At 38.2% G+C, this 20,273-nt stretch overlaps 1 protein-coding gene across 1 annotated transcript in view; it reads left to right on the forward strand.

Annotated features, from left to right (window-relative positions):
- The window catches only part of LOC109890012 (GDNF family receptor alpha-1), a 98,698-nt gene that overhangs the window by 24,350 nt on the left and 54,075 nt on the right, over positions 1–20,273 (forward strand). The window lies entirely within an intron of this gene.

The raw sequence follows: 20,273 nt of genomic DNA on the forward strand, positions 1-20,273 counted from the left end.
AACCAGTATTATATTACATGGGTTATAATGATGAGAACCAGTATTACATCATGTGGATTATAATGATGAGAACCAGTATTATATTACATGGGTTATAATGATGAGAACCAGTATTATATCATGTGGGTTATAATGATGAGAACCAGTATTATATCATGTGGGTTATAATGATGAGAACCAGTATTATATTACATGGGTTATAATGATGAGAACCAGTATTATATCATGTGGGTTATGTCGATGAGAACCAGTATTGTATTACATGGGTTATATTGATGAGAGCCAGTATTATATTTGAAGGGTTATGTCGATGAGAACCAGTATTATATTACGTGGGTTATGTTGATGAGAACCAGTATTATATTACATGGGTTATGTTGATGAGAACCAGTATTATATTACATGGGTTATAATGATGAGAACCGGTATTATATCATGTGGATTATAATGATGAGAACCAGTATTATATTACATGGGTTATAATGATGAGAACCAGTATTATATCATGTGGGTTATGTCGATGAGAACCAGTATTATATTACATGGGTTATGTCGATGAGAACCAGTATTATATTACATGGGTTATGTCGATGAGACCCAGTATTATATTACATGGGTTATGTTGATGAGAACCAGTATTATATTACATGGGTTATAATGATGAGAACCAGTATTATATCATGTGGGTTATGTTGATGAGAACCAGTATTATATCATGTGGGTTATTATGATGAGAACCAGTATTATATTACATGGGTTATGTCGATGAGAACCAGTATTATATTACATGGGTTATAATGATGAGAACCAGTATTATATCATGTGGGTTATAATGATGAGAACCAGTATTATATCATGTGGGTTATAATGATGAGAACCAGTATTATATCATGTGGGTTATAATGATGAGAACCAGTATTATATTACATGGGTTATAATGATGAGAACCAGTATTATATCATGTGGGTTATGTCGATGAGAACCAGTATTGTATTACATGGGTTATATTGATGAGAACCAGTATTATATTTGAAGGGTTATGTCGATGAGAACCAGTATTATATTACGTGGGTTATGTTGATGAGAACCAGTATTATATTACATGGGTTATGTTGATGAGAACCAGTATTATATTACATGGGTTATAATGATGAGAACCAGTATTATATCATGTGGATTATAATGATGAGAACCAGTATTATATTACATGGGTTATAATGATGAGAACCAGTATTATATCATGTGGGTTATGTCGATGAGAACCAGTATTATATTACATGGGTTATGTCGATGAGAACCAGTATTATATTACATGGGTTATGTCGATGAGACCCAGTATTATATTACATGGGTTATGTTGATGAGAACCAGTATTATATTACATGGGTTATAATGATGAGAACCAGTATTATATCATGTGGATTATAATGATGAGAACCAGTATTATATTACATGGGTTATAATGATGAGAACCAGTATTATATCATGTGGGTTATGTCGATGAGAACCAGTATTGTATTACATGGGTTATATTGATGAGAACCAGTATTATATTACGTGGGTTATATTGATGAGAACCAGTATTATATTACATGGGTTATGTTGATGAGAACCAGTATTATATTGCATGGGTTATGTTGATGAGAACCAGTATTATATTTGAAGGGTTATGTCGATGAGAACCAGTATTATATTACGTGGGTTATGTCGATGAGAACCAGTATTATATTACATGGGTTATGTTGATGAGAACCAGTATTATATTACATGGGTTATGTTGATGAGAACCAGTATTATATTTGAAGGGTTATGTCGATGAGAACCAGTATTATATTACATGGGTTATGTCGATGAGAACCAGTATTATATTACATGGGTTATAATGATGAGAACCAGTATTATATCATGTGGGTTATGTCGATGAGAACCAGTATTGTATTACATGGGTTATATTGATGAGAACCAGTATTATATTTGAAGGGTTATGTCAATGAGAACCAGTATTATATTACGTGGGTTATGTCGATGAGAACCAGTATTATATTACATGGGTTATGTTGATCAGAACCAGTATTATATTACATGGGTTATGTTGATGAGAACCAGTATTATATTACATGGGTTATAATGATGAGAACCAGTATTACATCATGTGGATTATAATGATGAGAACCAGTATTATATTACATGGGTTATAATGATGAGAACCAGTATTATATCATGTGGGTTATAATGATGAGAACCAGTATTATATCATGTGGGTTATAATGATGAGAACCAGTATTATATTACATGGGTTATAATGATGAGAACCAGTATTATATCATGTGGGTTATGTCGATGAGAACCAGTATTGTATTACATGGGTTATATTGATGAGAGCCAGTATTATATTTGAAGGGTTATGTCGATGAGAACCAGTATTATATTACGTGGGTTATGTTGATGAGAACCAGTATTATATTACATGGGTTATGTTGATGAGAACCAGTATTATATTACATGGGTTATAATGATGAGAACCAGTATTATATCATGTGGATTATAATGATGAGAACCAGTATTATATTACATGGGTTATAATGATGAGAACCAGTATTATATCATGTGGGTTATGTCGATGAGAACCAGTATTATATTACATGGGTTATGTCGATGAGAACCAGTATTATATTACATGGGTTATGTCGATGAGACCCAGTATTATATTACATGGGTTATGTTGATGAGAACCAGTATTATATTACATGGGTTATAATGATGAGAACCAGTATTATATCATGTGGGTTATAATGATGAGAACCAGTATTATATTACATGGGTTATGTTGATGAGAACCAGTATTATATTACATGGGTTATGTTGATGAGAACCAGTATTATATTTGAAGGGTTATGTCGATGAGAACCAGTATTATATTACATGGGTTATGTCGATGAGAACCAGTATTATATTTGAAGGGTTATGTCGATGAGAACCAGTATTATATTACGTGGGTTATGTTGATGAGAACCAGTATTATATTACATGGGTTATGTTGATGAGAACCAGTATTATATTACATGGGTTATAATGATGAGAACCAGTATTATATCATGTGGATTATAATGATGAGAACCAGTATTATATTACATGGGTTATAATGATGAGAACCAGTATTATATCATGTGGGTTATGTCGATGAGAACCAGTATTGTATTACATGGGTTATATTGATGAGAGCCAGTATTATATTTGAAGGGTTATGTCGATGAGAACCAGTATTATATTACGTGGGTTATGTTGATGAGAACCAGTATTATATTACATGGGTTATGTTGATGAGAACCAGTATTATATTACATGGGTTATAATGATGAGAACCAGTATTATATCATGTGGATTATAATGATGAGAACCAGTATTATATTACATGGGTTATAATGATGAGAACCAGTATTATATCATGTGGGTTATGTCGATGAGAACCAGTATTATATTACATGGGTTATGTCGATGAGAACCAGTATTATATTACATGGGTTATGTCGATGAGACCCAGTATTATATTACATGGGTTATGTTGATGAGAACCAGTATTATATTACATGGGTTATAATGATGAGAACCAGTATTATATCATGTGGGTTATAATGATGAGAACCAGTATTATATTACATGGGTTATGTTGATGAGAACCAGTATTATATTACATGGGTTATGTTGATGAGAACCAGTATTATATTTGAAGGGTTATGTCGATGAGAACCAGTATTATATTACATGGGTTATGTCGATGAGAACCAGTATTATATTACATGGGTTATAATGATGAGAACCAGTATTATATCATGTGGGTTATGTCGATGAGAACCAGTATTGTATTACATGGGTTATATTGATGAGAACCAGTATTATATTTGAAGGGTTATGTCAATGAGAACCAGTATTATATTACGTGGGTTATGTCGATGAGAACCAGTATTATATTACATGGGTTATGTTGATCAGAACCAGTATTATATTACATGGGTTATGTTGATGAGAACCAGTATTATATTACATGGGTTATAATGATGAGAACCAGTATTACATCATGTGGATTATAATGATGAGAACCAGTATTATATTACATGGGTTATAATGATGAGAACCAGTATTATATCATGTGGGTTATAATGATGAGAACCAGTATTATATCATGTGGGTTATAATGATGAGAACCAGTATTATATCATGTGGGTTATGGCGATGAGAACCAGTATTGTATTACATGGGTTATATTGATGAGAACCAGTATTATATTTGAAGGGTTATGTCGATGAGAACCAGTACTATATTACGTGGGTTATGTTGATGAGAACCAGTATTATATTACATGGGTCATGTTGATGAGAACCAGTATTATATTACATGGGTTATAATGATGAGAACCAGTATTATATCATGTGGATTATAATGATGAGAACCAGTATTATATTACATGGGTTATAATGATGAGAACCAGTATTATATCATGTGGGTTATGTCGATGAGAACAAGTATTATATTACATGGGTTATTTTGATGAGAACCAGTATTATATTACATGGGTTATAATGATGAGAACCAGTATTACATCATGTGGATTATAATGATGAGAACCAGTATTATATTACATGGGTTTTAATGATGAGAACCAGTATTATATCATGTGGGTTATAATGATGAGAACCAGTATTATATCATGTGGGTTATATGATGAGAACCAGTATTATATTACATGGGTTATAATGATGAGAACCAGTATTATATCATGTGGGTTATGTCGATGAGAACCAGTATTGTATTACATGGGTTATATTGATGAGAACCAGTATTATATTTGAAGGGTTATGTCGATTAGAACCAGTATTATATTACGTGGGTTATGTTGATGAGAACCAGTATTATATTACATGGGTTATGTTGATGAGAACCAGTATTATATTACATGGGTTATAATGATGAGAACCAGTATTATATCATGTGGATTATAATGATGAGAACCAGTATTATATTACATGGGTTATAATGATGAGAACCAGTATTATATCATGTGGGTTATGTCGATGAGAACCAGTATTGTATTACATGGGTTATATTGATGAGAACCAGTATTATATAACATGGGTTATATTGAGGAGAACCAGTATTATATTACATGGATTATGTTGATGAGAACCAGTATTATATTACGTGGGTTATATTGATGAGAACCAGTATTATATTACATGGGTTATGTTGATGAGAACCAGTATTATATTGCATGGGTTATGTTGATGAGAACCAGTATTATATTTGAAGGGTTATGTCGATGAGAACCAGTATTATATTACGTGGGTTATGTCAATGAGAACCAGTATTATATTACATGGGTTATGTTGATGAGAACCAGTATTATATTACATGGGTTATGTTGATGAGAACCAGTATTATATTTGAAGGGTTATGTCGATGAGAACCAGTATTATATTACATGGGTTATTTCGATGAGAACCAGTATTATATTACATGGGTTATAATGATGAGAACCAGTATTATATCATGTGGGTTATGTCGATGAGAACCAGTATTATATTACATGGGTTATGTTGATCAGAACCAGTATTATATTACATGGGTTATGTTGATGAGAACCAGTATTATATTACATGGGTTATAATGATGAGAACCAGTATTACATCATGTGGATTATAATGATGAGAACCAGTATTATATTACATGGGTTATAATGATGAGAACCAGTATTATATCATGTGGGTTATAATGATGAGAACCAGTATTATATCATGTGGGTTATAATGATGAGAACCAGTATTATATCATGTGGGTTATGTCGATGAGAACCAGTATTGTATTACATGGGTTATATTGATGAGAACCAGTATTATATTTGAAGGGTTATGTCGATGAGAACCAGTATTATATTACGTGGGTTATGTTGATGAGAACCAGTATTATATTACATGGGTCATGTTGATGAGAACCAGTATTATATTACATGGGTTATAATGATGAGAACCAGTATTATATCATGTGGATTATAATGATGAGAACCAGTATTATATTACATGGGTTATAATGATGAGAACCAGTATTATATCATGTGGGTTATGTCGATGAGAACCAGTATTATATTACATGGGTTATGTCGATGAGACCCAGTATTATATTACATGGGTTATGTTGATGAGAACCAGTATTATATTACGTGGGTTATGTTTATGAGAACCAGTATTATATTACATGGTTTATGTTGATGAGAACCAGTATTATTGTAACGGTTTTCTAGGTGTGGTGAAGGAGAGTCGGACCAAAACGCAGCGTGTAGATTGCGATCCATTTTTTTTTAAAGTAAACACGAAATAACACAAACACTACAAAACAATAAACGTAATGTGAAAACCGAAACAGCCTATACTTTTCAACTAACACAGCGACAGGAACAAAGACACAAAGGACAATCACCCACAACAAACTCAAAGAATATGGCTGCCTAAATATGGTTCCCAATCAGAGACAACGATAAGCACCTGCCTCTGATTGAGAACCACTCCAGACAGCCATAGACTTTGCTAGATAACCCCACTAGCTACAATCCCAAATACATACACACCAAAACCCCAAGACAAAACACACCACAATACAAAAACTCCATGCCACACCCTGGCCTGACCCAATACATGAAGAAAAACACAAAATACTTAGACCAGGGCGTGACAATTATATTACATGGGTTATGTTGATGAGAACCAGTATTATATTACGTGGGTTATGTTTATGCGAACCAGTATTATATTACTTGGGTTATCTTGATGAGAACCAGTATTATATTACGTGGGTTATAATGATGAGAACCAGTATTCTATTACATGGGTTATGTTGATGAGAACCAGTATTATATTATATTGGTTATGTCGATGAGAACCAGTATTTTTTGCATGGGTTATGTTTATGAGAAGCAGTATTATATTATGTGGGTTATATTGATGAGAACCAGTATTATATTACATGGGTTATGTTGATGAGAACCAGTATTATATCATGTGGGTTATGTCGATGAGAACCAGTATTATATTACATGGGTTATAATGATGAGAACCATTATTATATTACATGGGTTATATTGATGAGAACCAGTATTATATTATATTGGTTATGTCGATGAGAACCAGTATTATATTACATGGGTTATAATGATGAGAACCATTATTATATTACATGGGTTATATTGATGAGAACCAGTATTATATTATATTGGTTATGTCGATGAGAACCAGTATTTTTTGCATGGGTTATGTTTATGAGAAGCAGTATTATATTATGTGGGTTATATTGATGAGAACCAGTATTATATTACATGGGTTATGTTGATGAGAACCAGTATTATATCATGTGGGTTATGATGATGAGAACCAGTATTATATTACATGGGTTGGGTTGATGAGATCCAGTGTTATATTACATGGGTTGGGTTGATGAGATCCAGTGTTATAGTACATGGGTTGGGTTGATGAGATCCAGTGTTATATTACATGGGTTATGATGATGAGAACCAGTGTTATAGTACATTGGTTATGTCGATGAGAACCAGTATTATATTACATGGGTTATGATGATGAGAACCAGTATTATATTTCATGGGTTGGGTTGATGAGATCCAGTGTTATAGTACATTGGTTGGGTTGATGAGATCCAGTGTTATAGTACATGGGTTGGGTTGATGAGATCCAGTGTTATATTACATGGGTTGGGTTGATGAGATCCAGTGTTATAGTACATTGGTTATGTCGATGAGAACCAGTATTATATTTCATGGGTTGGGTTGATGAGATCCAGTGTTATATTACATGGGTTGGGTTGATGAGATCCAGTATTATATTACATGGGTTGGGTTGATGAGATCCAGTGTTATATTACATGGGTTGGGTTGATGAGATCCAGTATTATATTACATGGGTTATAATGATGAGAACCAGTATTATATTACATGGGTTATGTTGATGAGAACCAGTATTATATCATGTGGGTTATGTCGATGAGAACCAGTATTATATTACATGGGTTGGGTTGATGAGATCCAGTGTTATAGTACATTGGTTGGGTTGATGAGATCCAGTGTTATAGTACATTGGTTGGGTTGATGAGATCCAGTGTTATATTACATGGGTTGGGTTGATGAGATCCAGTGTTATAGTACATTGGTTATGTTACGATATTGTGCTTTTGCATTTGTTTGTAGTTGATTTGAAGACTGCTGTGGGATGAAATTGTTCTATTATTTTTTATAATAGGGTTTTGTAACAAATATCAATAAGATTATGACAAAAAGTTACAGTATGTAGACTTCAGTCGATATCATCCAGCCCTAAGATAAATAGTTGTTTAGGTGGTAGCTAAGTCAGGATGAGGGTTGCAGCATCCTTGGGAAATATATTATAGAGCAGATGTGCTCTAAGCTCAAGCCCTGGGGAGCAGAGAGAAAGATTATGGGGAGAGTTGGGTTTTACCACCCTGGACCATTTTACATTCTCATAATATTAAAAAGAGTGTAAATATTTGATATGGTTGTTTAAGTGGCTGTTTGTGGGTAAGGTCAGTGGTGTAGTGGAGGGTAAATTCATGTAGAAGCCGTCTACGCACCTTTTTTGTTTTGCACAATCGTTCCCCAACTATAGCTGAAAATACATGGCAAATGTAGGGAGCGTTCCATTCTTTTTACCACTACATCACAGGACACACACAAACACACACACACATAACACACACACACCAAATACCCATACCCACTCCCAGTGTTGTGCTTGCTCTGTGTTGCTGAAGGGGTGGACATCGCATCAGTGAGTGTTCAGGGGGATCTGGGGGTCTTAACTCACTGTATGAGGTGGCAAAACCCTGGTTCATTCTCACACTGAGCAATTTGGAATACATACAATTTAAAAACACTCATGAAGGCAAACCTGTAACAAATGCATCACATGGTCACGTACAAATGCATCACAATGTAAGGACTGTGGGGGAGGGCATTGTAAGGACTGTGGGGGAGGGCATTGTAAGGACTGTGGGGGAGGGCATTGTAAGGACTGTGGGGGAGGGCATTGTAAGGACTGTGGGGGAGGGCATTGTAAGGACTGTGGGGGAGGGCATTGTAAGGACTGTGGGGGAAGGCATTGTAAGGACTGTGGGGGGGGGCATTGTAAAAACTGTGGGGGAGGGCATTGTAAGGACTGTGGGGGAGGGCATTGTGTGTGGATAAGAATTTTGTTCGCTTAAAATGCTTTTAGATCACAACAAAAATACAAATACAATAAATAACCTGAAAAACTAAACAGGCTAAGAAACGGAAATATACTTTATTTAGTAATATGATACAAGTAATTGTTGACCCTAAAAAATATCATAATAAAACAATAATAGTAATATTATATGTATTCAGTGTATATATATTTTTTTTCACTCTCCCAAAAACAAACCTAAATCTAAAGCTAAACACCTTATTTAGTGTCATGCAATTTGGTGTTTGGTTGTATCGTGGCCCACCTACTCACATTGAATGAATCATTCAGTAACCTCACCACGCTATAAATGAAGGATACAGAGGACCGTTTTCCCTACAAGAGTGACAAGCGCTCTCCATTAAAAACAGTTACTTTCACTCCAGTGTTTGCCGTCTTATACCGAGACATTGTGGGAGTGAAAACAGAAGTGGTGTTTCCTCTGATTTAATGGGATTAAGAGGCAAAACATGTCACACAAATATAGCCAGTGCTAATATAACCAGGGATTCTACCAGTCTGCCAGGGTATTGAAGGTCCAGTGCTAATATAACCAGGGATTCTACCAGTCTGCCAGGGTATTGAAGGTCCAGTGCTAATATAACCAGGGATTCTACCAGTCTGCCAGGGTATTGAAGGTCCATTGCTAATATAACCAGGGATTCTACCAGTCTGCCAGGGTATTGAAGGTCCAGTGCTAATATAACCAGGGAATCTACCAGTCTGCCAGGGTATTGAAGGTCCATTGCTAATATAACCAGGGATTCTACCAGTCTGCCAGGGTATTGAAGGTCCAGTGCTAATATAACCAGGGATTCTACCAGTCTGCCAGGGTATTGAAGGTCCATTGCTAATATAACCAGGGATTCTACCAGTCTGCCAGGGTATTGAAGGTCCAGTGCTAATATAACCAGGGATTCTACCAGTCTGCCAGGGTATTGAAGTTCCAGTGCTAATATAACCAGGGATTCTACCAGTCTGCCAGGGTATTGAAGGTCCATTGCTAATATAACCAGGGATTCTACCAGTCTGCCAGGGTATTGAAGGTCCAGTGCTAATATAACCAGGGATTCTACCAGTCTTCCAGGGTATTGAAGGTCCAGTGCTAATATAACCAGGGATTCTACCAGTCTGCCAGGGTATTGAAGGTCCAGTGCTAATATAACCAGGGATTCTACCAGTCTGCCAGGGCATTGAAGGTCCAGTGGCCCTGCTAAATGTGCTAAAGCCTTGTCATTTTGTTTTGATAGGTGTTGGATTCAGCAGGGAGTGTATTGAGTTCTCTCCACCTCTCAGTGGCTTACAGTTAATACCACTGCCAAGTTTGTGAGAACCAGGGCCCTCAGGGAGGAACGTTCAGATGAATTAAAACTCAAATCCCCTGAATGTTGTTAGTCATTGTTAAAGTTAAAGACTTAAAGACCGTAAAGACTTTTTGGAAATATTAATCACATTATTAAAGCAGATTTATTGTTTTAAGTAATTAGTCATTTAATAGCATCACATCCTGTTGGGTAAGTGTACTTTTTGTGTGGAAGTGTTGTAGCATATTCTGATGAGGTTTTTGCTGTTTTAACCATGTTAATTAAGTGGACATCTCTGTTTTATCAGAGTGGATGATAAATCAAAGTTGCGTACTTTTATATGATTTTGTAATCCTCATACACAGATCATCTAGGGAAATGCCTAGAAAATCAGACCAGTGTCTCTTTCAACACGATTCTAAATGCCATACCTTTCCTTTGTTTTAGACTATTCTCAATAATGAATTAACTTTCAAGAAAATCTCTCACATAGATTCCAGACTGAGTGTAATTATAGTTCTTTGACAATGTTAATATTTGTATTTTTGGAGTGTACATGTTGTACTTTGTCAGGGAAATTAAATTCACCTTATTAGCATAATATAAAGCTAGCTCCAGAGAGAGACTTAGGTCCTGTGTGAATATTCCAAGCAGTTTATACCGGTGGGTTTGTTTGCTGTTAGGCCTTCTGCTCTGCTCTCCACTCTTTCATGTACTGTTTGTTTAGTTTCCGGCCATTTGCGATCGGTACTTAAAACTTCTTATAGCTAGCGACACCCCTCGACAACATTCCGCTGAAAAGGCACTGTGCGAAATTCAAAAATATTTTTGGGATATATGTAACTTTCCTACATTAACAAGTGCAATACACCAAATGAAAGATAAACGTATTGTTAATCTACCCATCGTGTCCGATTTCAAAAAGGCTTTACAGCGAAAGCACAACATATGATTATGTTAGGTCAGAGCCAAGTCACAAAACACACACAGCCTTTTTTCCAGCCAAAGAGAGGAGTCACAAAAAGTAGAAATATAGATAAAATGAATCACTAACCTTTGATCTTCATCAGATGACACTCATAGGACATCATGTTACACAATACATGTATGTTTTGTTCGATAAAGTGCATATTTATATCCAAAATCTCAGTTTACATTGGCGCGTTACGTTCAGTAATGTTTTGCTCCCAAAAACATCCGGTGATTTTGCAGAGAGCCACATCAATACAGAAATACTCATAATAAACATTGATAAAAGATACAACTGTTATTCACAGAATTAAAGATATACTTCTCCTTAATACAACCACTGTGTCAGATTTTTTTTTTTACTTGATGGAAAAAGCAAACCATGCAATAATCTGAGTACGGTGCTCAGACAACAAATCAAGCAATACAGATATCCACCATGTTGGAGTCAACAGAAGTCAGCTCCCATTCCCCCCTCCTTCACAGTAGAAGCATCAAACAAGGTTCTAAAGACTATTGACATCTAGCGGAAGCCTTAGGAAGTACAATTTGACCCCATAGACACTGTGTATTCGATAGGCCAAGAGTTGAAAGACTACAAACCTCAGATTTCCCACTTCCTGGTTGGACTTTTCTCAGGTTTTCGCCTGCCTTCTGTTATACTCACAGACATCATTCAAAAAGTTTTAGAAACTTCAGAGTATTTTCTATCCAAATCTACTAATAATATGCATATATTATCAACTGGGACTGAGTAGCAGGCAGTTTACTCTGGGCATGCTTTTCATTCAAAAGTGAATATGCTGCCCCCTATCCCAAACAGGTTACACAGGATTAAGAGCTGAACAGGTCACCGAGCCTCCCAAAAATGCCTAGAGGACTTGGTGGCACAAAACTAGCCACACATGCATGATTTCCGCCTCTCGACCGGTGACTTTTTAAAAAAGAAAGAAAAAAAGAGCATTCTTGAAGACCTTGTAATAATCTTCCAGATATAGAGCATTACGAAAATTGTGGCTGGCATGGCAACCAACAGTCCTGAGGGGAAAGGCAAGCGAGGTGTATATAGTGGTTTTTCACATAACTACTATTGTAAGGACATGGTAAAGGTTGAGGGAAAACTGCAGCTTTTGACTGGGAACATGTTGATATTCATTAAAGATATGTACTCTATGTCTAACATGAAGCAGCATAACACCATATGTCATAATGCATCAGTCTGACTCCAAAAGTAGTTTGATCATGAAACACCCATGTCTACAGCCAGTGGTCTCTCTATTGAGCAATAGGATGATGGTTTGCCTACCAACAGAAAGCAGTTCGGTATGCAGACGATGTTTTCAGTGCATTTGAACGCATCAAAGTAAAGTTTAAATCCTCATCTGGCGGGGTTGTGGCTGGCCAGGATTTACAGCTTGTACTTCATACATTATTCACACACTCTGATTCACCCAGTTAGAGGGAGGAGGTCAGGGAGAGAAGAAGGGACATTGTGTGTGTGTGCGTGCGTTTGCATGTGTGTGTGTGTGTGTGCGTGTGTGTGTGTGTACTTGCATGCACTTGTGTACAGTATGAGGCTTTCCCAGACATTATGGAAGAGAGCCTTATTCCTGAGCTGTGGTCTGCCCCGGATGGCTCCTGCCTGCTTGCTTGTGGAGCTCTTCCATTAAAAATCATTGATAGGGCGGGTGCGCTCACACCCTCAATAAACTGCCAGCCATGGACGCCCATCACTGCATCACTGTGCCTTTCTGCTGACTGAATGATGGGCAAAGCAATAATCCCCAAATGTCTTCCAGTGGGCAGTGATTGCGTGGCGTGGCTGGTGCATTGGCTTTTATCCGCGTCCCCCCCGACGGCTGCAGTTTGGCAAGACACCACGGGGATATTTGTGTCTCAAGCTAATCTATTAGCTTCCAAGCACCTTATTGCGGAGTGACCTGTTGAGACAGCAGATGAATGAGAATGGAGAGAAGTGGCCGTCAGCCTACTTTCGCGTTTGTTATTCATTCTTACAGGGGAGTGACTCATTTTGAAGTGTCCTGTATAGCAGGAAATACAGTCTGGCAAGGTGGAGTGGGATTCGCTCTGGAGCTTTGGAAAATGTGTATGGACTGCATGCTTAACTTTTAGATTTACATGCAAAGTACTGCTGCTAGGTCTAACTGAGGAAGTCTGAAATGTAAAATGTGCTTAGGACTTTGGTACCAATCACATTTCTTTACAAGTGGAAACGTGGGTGATATCTTTCTAAAGTCACTCACACTCACTTTGAGATTGTTAGTCTTTTTGTATGGAGAAAATCACATCAACAGCTGATGCATATCAGATTAGCTAATTTATTCCAATATCCTGTTGTGTAAGAATATCCATAATATTATTCCATGACCTAAATAGTTATTCCATAACTGAAATGATCTCCCTATGTATTTTTCTCCCGAGTGGCTCGGTGGTCTAAGGCACTGCACCTCAGTGCTAGAGGCGTCACTACAGACCTGTTTCGATTCCAGTCTATATCACAACCGGCCGTGATTGGGAGTCCCATAGGGCGGCGCACAATTGGCCCACTGTCGTCCGGGTTTGGCCGGGGTACGCCGTCATTGTAAATAAGAATTTGTTCTTAGCTGTCTTGCCTAGTTAAATAAAAGTTAAATACATTTAAATATATCTATACTGTATACAGTATACACTACCGTTCAAAAGTTTGGGGTCACTTAGAAATGCTCTTGTTTTTGAAAGAAAATTTTTAAAAAATGTCCATTAAAATAACATCAAATTAATCAGAAATAGAGTGTAGACATTGTTAATGTTGTAAATGACTATTGCAGCTGGAAACTGCTTATTTTAATGGAATATCTACATAGGTGTACAGAGGCCCATTATCAGCAACCATCACTGTTCCAATGGCACGTTGTGTTAGCTAATCCAAGTTTATCATTTTAATAGACTGGTTGAGTATCTGGAGCATCAGCATTTGTGGGTTCTATTACAGGCTCAATAATGGCCAGAAACAAAGAACTTTCTTCTGAAACTCGTCAGTCTATTCTTGTTCTGAGAAATGAAGGCTATTCCATGCGAGAAATTGCCAAGGAACTGAAGATCTCGTACAACGCTGTGTACTACTCCCTTCACAGAACAGTGCAAACTGGCTCTAACCAGAATAGAAAGGGGAATGGGAGGCCCCGGTGTGCAATTGAGCAAGAGGACAAGTACGTTCGTGTCTAGTTTGAAAAACAGACACCTCACAAGTCCTCAACTGGCAGCTTCATTAAATAGTACCCGCAAAACACCAGTCTCAACGTCAACATTGAAGAGGCGACTCCGGGATGCTGGCCTTCTAGGCAGAGTTGCAAAGGAAAAAACATATCTCAGACTGGCCAATAAAAATAAAAGATTAGGATGGGCAAAAGAACACAGACACTAGACAGAGGAAGATTGGGAAAAAGTGTTATCGACAGACGAATCTACAGTAAGTTTGAGGTTTTCGGATCACAAAGAACAACATTCGTGAGACACAGAAAAAATGAAAAGATGCTGGAAGGGTGCTTGACGCCATCTTTCAAGCAGATAGGAGGCAATGTGAAGGTCTGGGGGTGCTTTGGTGGTGGTCAAGTGGGAGATGTGTACAGGCCAAAAGGGCTCTTGAAGAAGGAAGGCTATCACTCCATTTTGCAACGCCATGCCATTCCCTGTGGACGGCGCTTAATTGGAGCCAATTTCCTCCTACAACAGGGCAATGGCACAGCTCCAAACTATAAAATAACTATTTAGGGAAAAAGCAATCAGCTGGTATTCTGTCTATAATGGAGTGGCCAGCACAGTCACCGGATCTCAACCCTATTGAGCTATTGTGGGAGCAGCTTGACCGTATGGTACGTAAGAAGTGCCCATCAAGCCAATCCAATTTGTGGGAGGTGCTTCAGGAAGCATGGAGTGAAATCTTTTCAGATTACCTCAACAAATTGACAGCTAGAATGCCAAAGGTCTGCAAGTCTGTAATTGCTGCAAATCGAGGATTCTTTGACGAAGCAAAGTTTGAAGGACACAATTATTATTTCAATTCAAAATTATTATTTATAACCTTGTCAATGTCTTGACTATATTTCCTATTCATTTTGCAACTCATTTCATGTATGTTTTCATGAAAAACAAGGGCATTTCTAAGTGACTCCAAACTTTTGAACGGTAGTGTATATATGAATTTCATATCATCAGGAGTTAAAAAGTTGTCCCTGCCAGCCATGATATGCAGGATCAACACCAGTGGGAGTCGACCAGCTCCACTAGCGTGTAATGGCATCTCCCTTCCTCAGGGTTTTTTCTCCAACTCAATCTGTCAGAGTTGTGCCACAAATCAAGCCCCGGGCCTCCAATGATGAAGCTCACGACACAGTCCATACCTCCACTACATGTGATCTGAATGTTTTTACCACAGAGGAGATGGGTATTTTCACTCCTGCAGAAGCACACTATCCCAGACTAACTCGTACACGTCCAAACAACACAGCGAAGGCAATAGGGAGGGATTATTTTGTCACCCAACAGGTTATTTGGACTGTAAATAGGGCAAGGGCAACAACTGGGATTTGTTTGTAAATACAATTCAATTTGATTGACTTCACAGGCTTTTTCCATTTTCTCCCCTGCTTCTCTACCAACCACTCAACTTTCAATCTGAGCAATAAATCACTCAAAAGCCACATTTCTTTTAGCGGTTTGCCCTTTGACCAATTGAGTTGGCTACATAAAACCTCCAATAGCATCTCATGTGACAGCGCTTAGGGGCAAATAGGTTAATTGGAAAAGTCCGGCGTGAAGAGCAACAGCAGGGTCTGTTGTGTGAATATGTCAGCGGGAATGAGAGAGAGACATGGCGACGGGTAGAGTTTCACTGGAGGGAAACCAGAGCCTGTTCTACTCTCAGCTCTCAGACAATCCTGCTGGATGAGGTCGGGCATCAGTCTGAGGAACCACCTGGTGGTAGATGCCACCCAGTACAGACCTACACACACCAACATGACTGCTTCAATTTGCCCCATGAAATCGCCTGGTGTACAAACCCTGTGTGTTATACTAGAAACACTGTGTGTTCAAAAGTTATACACCATAAAATCTACACATTCTATGCTTGTGTGCGCACACACTCACACACGCACACGCACCAATTGCCTTTTAATTTTACTTCAAAGTGTAACTGACTGCAGTCATTCCACAAACTTGCCTGAGATGTGAGGTAATGAAATCAAATCAAATCACTTGTTGTCCTTGTCACGTGCCGAATACAACAAGTGTAGACCTTACTATGAAATGCTTACTTACACGCCCTTATCCAACAATGCAGTTCAAGAAATAGAGTTAAGAAAATATTTACTACATAAACTAAAGTTTAAAAAAATAAAAAGTAACACAAGATATTTACATAACAATAACGAGGCTATATACAGGGGATACCTGTACCGAGTCAATGTGTGGGGGTACAGGTTATTTGAGGTCATTTGTAAAGTGGCTATGCATAGATAATAAACAGCGAGTAGCAGCAGTGTAACAACAAAGGGGGGGTCAATGTAAATAGACCTGGTGGCCGTTTGATGAATTGTTCAGCAGTCTGATGGCTTGGGGGTAGAAGCTGTTAAGGAGCCTTTTGGTCCAAGACTTGGCGCGCCGGTACCGCTTGCCTTGCAGTAGCAGAGAAAACAGTCTACATGTATGACTTGGATGACTTGAGACAGTGTCAGGAACCTTGGCCCCAGTGATGTACTGGGCACTACCCTCTGTAGCGCCTTACGGTCAGATGCCGAGCAGTTGCCATATTACAGTATCTATTACAGTGTACATAACATTTTACTGCTAAAGTACAAAGTGATACATCAAAATAATTGTAATCCCTCGCGGGACGCATTTAGTCGGCTGGCTGTTGTTTGCCTATCTCTGGTTGTAGTTTGCCCACCCCTGGCTGTAGTTTGCCCACGCCTGGCTGTAGTTTGTAGCCAACCTTTATTTGGTAGGAAAAAGAGAAGAGAAGCAGTAGGCTGTTTAAATACAGCATGAACTAGAGTGAGGAAGGAGGCAAGGTGCTGTGAACAGCCCTGAGATGTCTGCACTACAGCAAGCAGCAACAATCAAACTAAGCTTGCGACCGAACCACAGCAACGCCAGCCTGGCAGAACTGACAGCCTGAGTATATAATCCTCCAGCAGCACAGTGTAGAGCGGACGCAGCACTGCGCCCAGCCAGGCCGGCTGCCGAAATGTCGACAGGCCTCACACTGCTGCAGAAGCCAAGTAAAGGGAGTAAATGCATAGGTACTCCACATGCACGAGAGAGCCCTCTCTCCATAATGACCGTTTCGATTGGTCCTGGGGTGAAAACAACCTATTAGATTCACTTTGGGGAGATTTGATGTGATGTCAAAAGTGTTAGTGATATTTTGGGGGTAGAATAGGACGATATTAGATGCAGGCATTTTAGGAAGACTTTAAAATACAATGCAAGTTCTGTAAAGAGTTTATTTAAAGAGTATCACACTATGAATCAGTGGGAGTAAATGGTGACTATTTGTCCACTAATGAAGAGATTGAAATGAATGTTTCAAGTTAACCGGGATTTCGGGCTGTGTGTCAGTTATTTGTTTGTTGCATGTGAAGTAATATGTTTAGACTGACGAGTTAGAGGAATAGAGATGCATCTTTTCACTGTTGTGTGAAACACTGTCCCTCTATTTCCCTCTTTCTTTCCCTCTCTCTCTTTCCGTCTATCTTTCTCTGTCTCTCTCTCTCTTTCCCCCCCTCTCTCACACTCACTAGGTTTGTAGTTTAGAAATGAGTTTTTCCCCCGGTGTATTTCCATATAATTAGATTGTTCTCTCCCACCTATTCCATAGTGTTTGGGAAAGATAGTCTAAATGGATAGTGTTTAGAATTTGGACAGATTTAGTCTCTCACAAACAAGTCCACACATACACACATGGACTTTTCTCTCTCTCTCTCTCTCTCTCTCTCTCTCTCTCTCTCTCTCTCTCTCTCTCTCTCTCTCGCTCTCTCTCTCTCTCTCTCTCTCTTGCTCTCTCTCTCTTTCCATCTTTCTTTCTCTGTCTCTCCCCCCCTTCTCTTTCTCTATCTCACACACACAAACACACACACAAATCCCCAATGCCTCTTTTAAGGTTACTAACATCCACTTGTCAGTCAGAATGGGACGAAGTTTGAGCTCCTATAGCCATTAAGAGAGACACTGTTATGGCAAACTCACGTTGGACTATTTGATGTGAGTCTATCTGTACTATTCTGTCATAAAAAAAACACTTCAAAGTAGTTGAGATGAATATGACTCACTAACTCACTTTGACGACAGGAAAACACGCACATCTGGAAAACGCTTACTTGTTGCTGTAATGCAGCAAAGCGTTCTATTTCATTAGCATTTCATTTGCATGTATGAGGGAGGTGGAACGAAGTGGTGAAGCGTACAACCTCTGGGGGAAATGTCTTTTGGAAGCAAGCCGTCCTATAGCAGGACTTTACTTTAACATCAGATGAGTCCAGTTTTCTCCCTCACACTACTCTCTCCAGCCCCAGGTAAAACGGCCATCAAGGTTATCTTTAAACTGTATTTATTTATGTAAATACGTCATTTAATCTGACATAACTTTTAGTTTTCATTTCAATAGTTACTGTAGACAAAATATATATATTTCCTAAACAACACATACTTTCACTTTTGTCAGTCAATTCTGTATATTTGGTGTGACCATAGGTTTGCATTACCCACCATAGGCAGACATACAGTACCATGGGCCTCCTCTTAAAGCTCTATCCTTCTCCCCTCTGTCAAGCAGATTCCACAAAGCATATTTATGTCACGTAAGCATTCATTATAATTTAGAACAAGTTATTTCAGAAAGTGGTCAGCGTGCCTATAACCTTGTGATAAGTGATAGGTGGGAGAATGATTAATAGCAAACCATGACCTAAAGCCAGATAGTGCCTATGTATTAAAACATATCCCTACAATACTCCCAGATTGGGTCATCAATCATTCATAAAGACCACTGTAAGACAGTGCCAGAATTTGCATTTACTCTTATGGTGTGTTTTTCTTCCCTTTATGTCTGAAAGACAATTGCCATGGTGATACAGGTATTGGTAGTCATAGCTGTTTTTATTCTGGTAGAGAAGAGTCTGACAGCCACACCAAGTCTTTTTTTAGGGGTTAGATCAGCTTTAATATTGAGGATAGATTGTAGCTTTCATCAATGTAATTGTCTGCATCATTTCCAATCCCCCATATATTTTTGAGGGGTAAATATACACCTAGTCTTACGTTTAGGACCTCTTGGTTTTTGGCCACAGTAGTAGATGAGAAGCCAGTCAGTGAAAGTTTAGCTTAGGGGTGGGTCTGTATTTTACCAGCGTTATCAGAAGAGGTATATGTTTATTGTCTGTGCCATTTTTGGCCTGTTAATGATCTGAGTCATGAACACAAGACCTCTTGCTTTAGCTCCTCTGGTTTTTCAGCACGGAAGTAGTTCAGTATGTTAACTTAACAGTTTGTTTGGGGAGGGTTTCGGTTATGTATTGTATATGCCATGTGGAGCAGAATGATTTGGCAGGGAATATCTGCCCCCCCCCCACCCACCCACCTCTTCCTCTCTCGCTCTCTCTCCCACAGACACATTTCTCCCTCATACCCATATTTTACACACTGGGCCAGATGCAGGCATTGATTT

This window comes from Oncorhynchus kisutch, linkage group LG4, assembly GCF_002021735.2.
Source record: "Oncorhynchus kisutch isolate 150728-3 linkage group LG4, Okis_V2, whole genome shotgun sequence".
Lineage (NCBI taxonomy): Eukaryota > Metazoa > Chordata > Actinopteri > Salmoniformes > Salmonidae > Oncorhynchus > Oncorhynchus kisutch.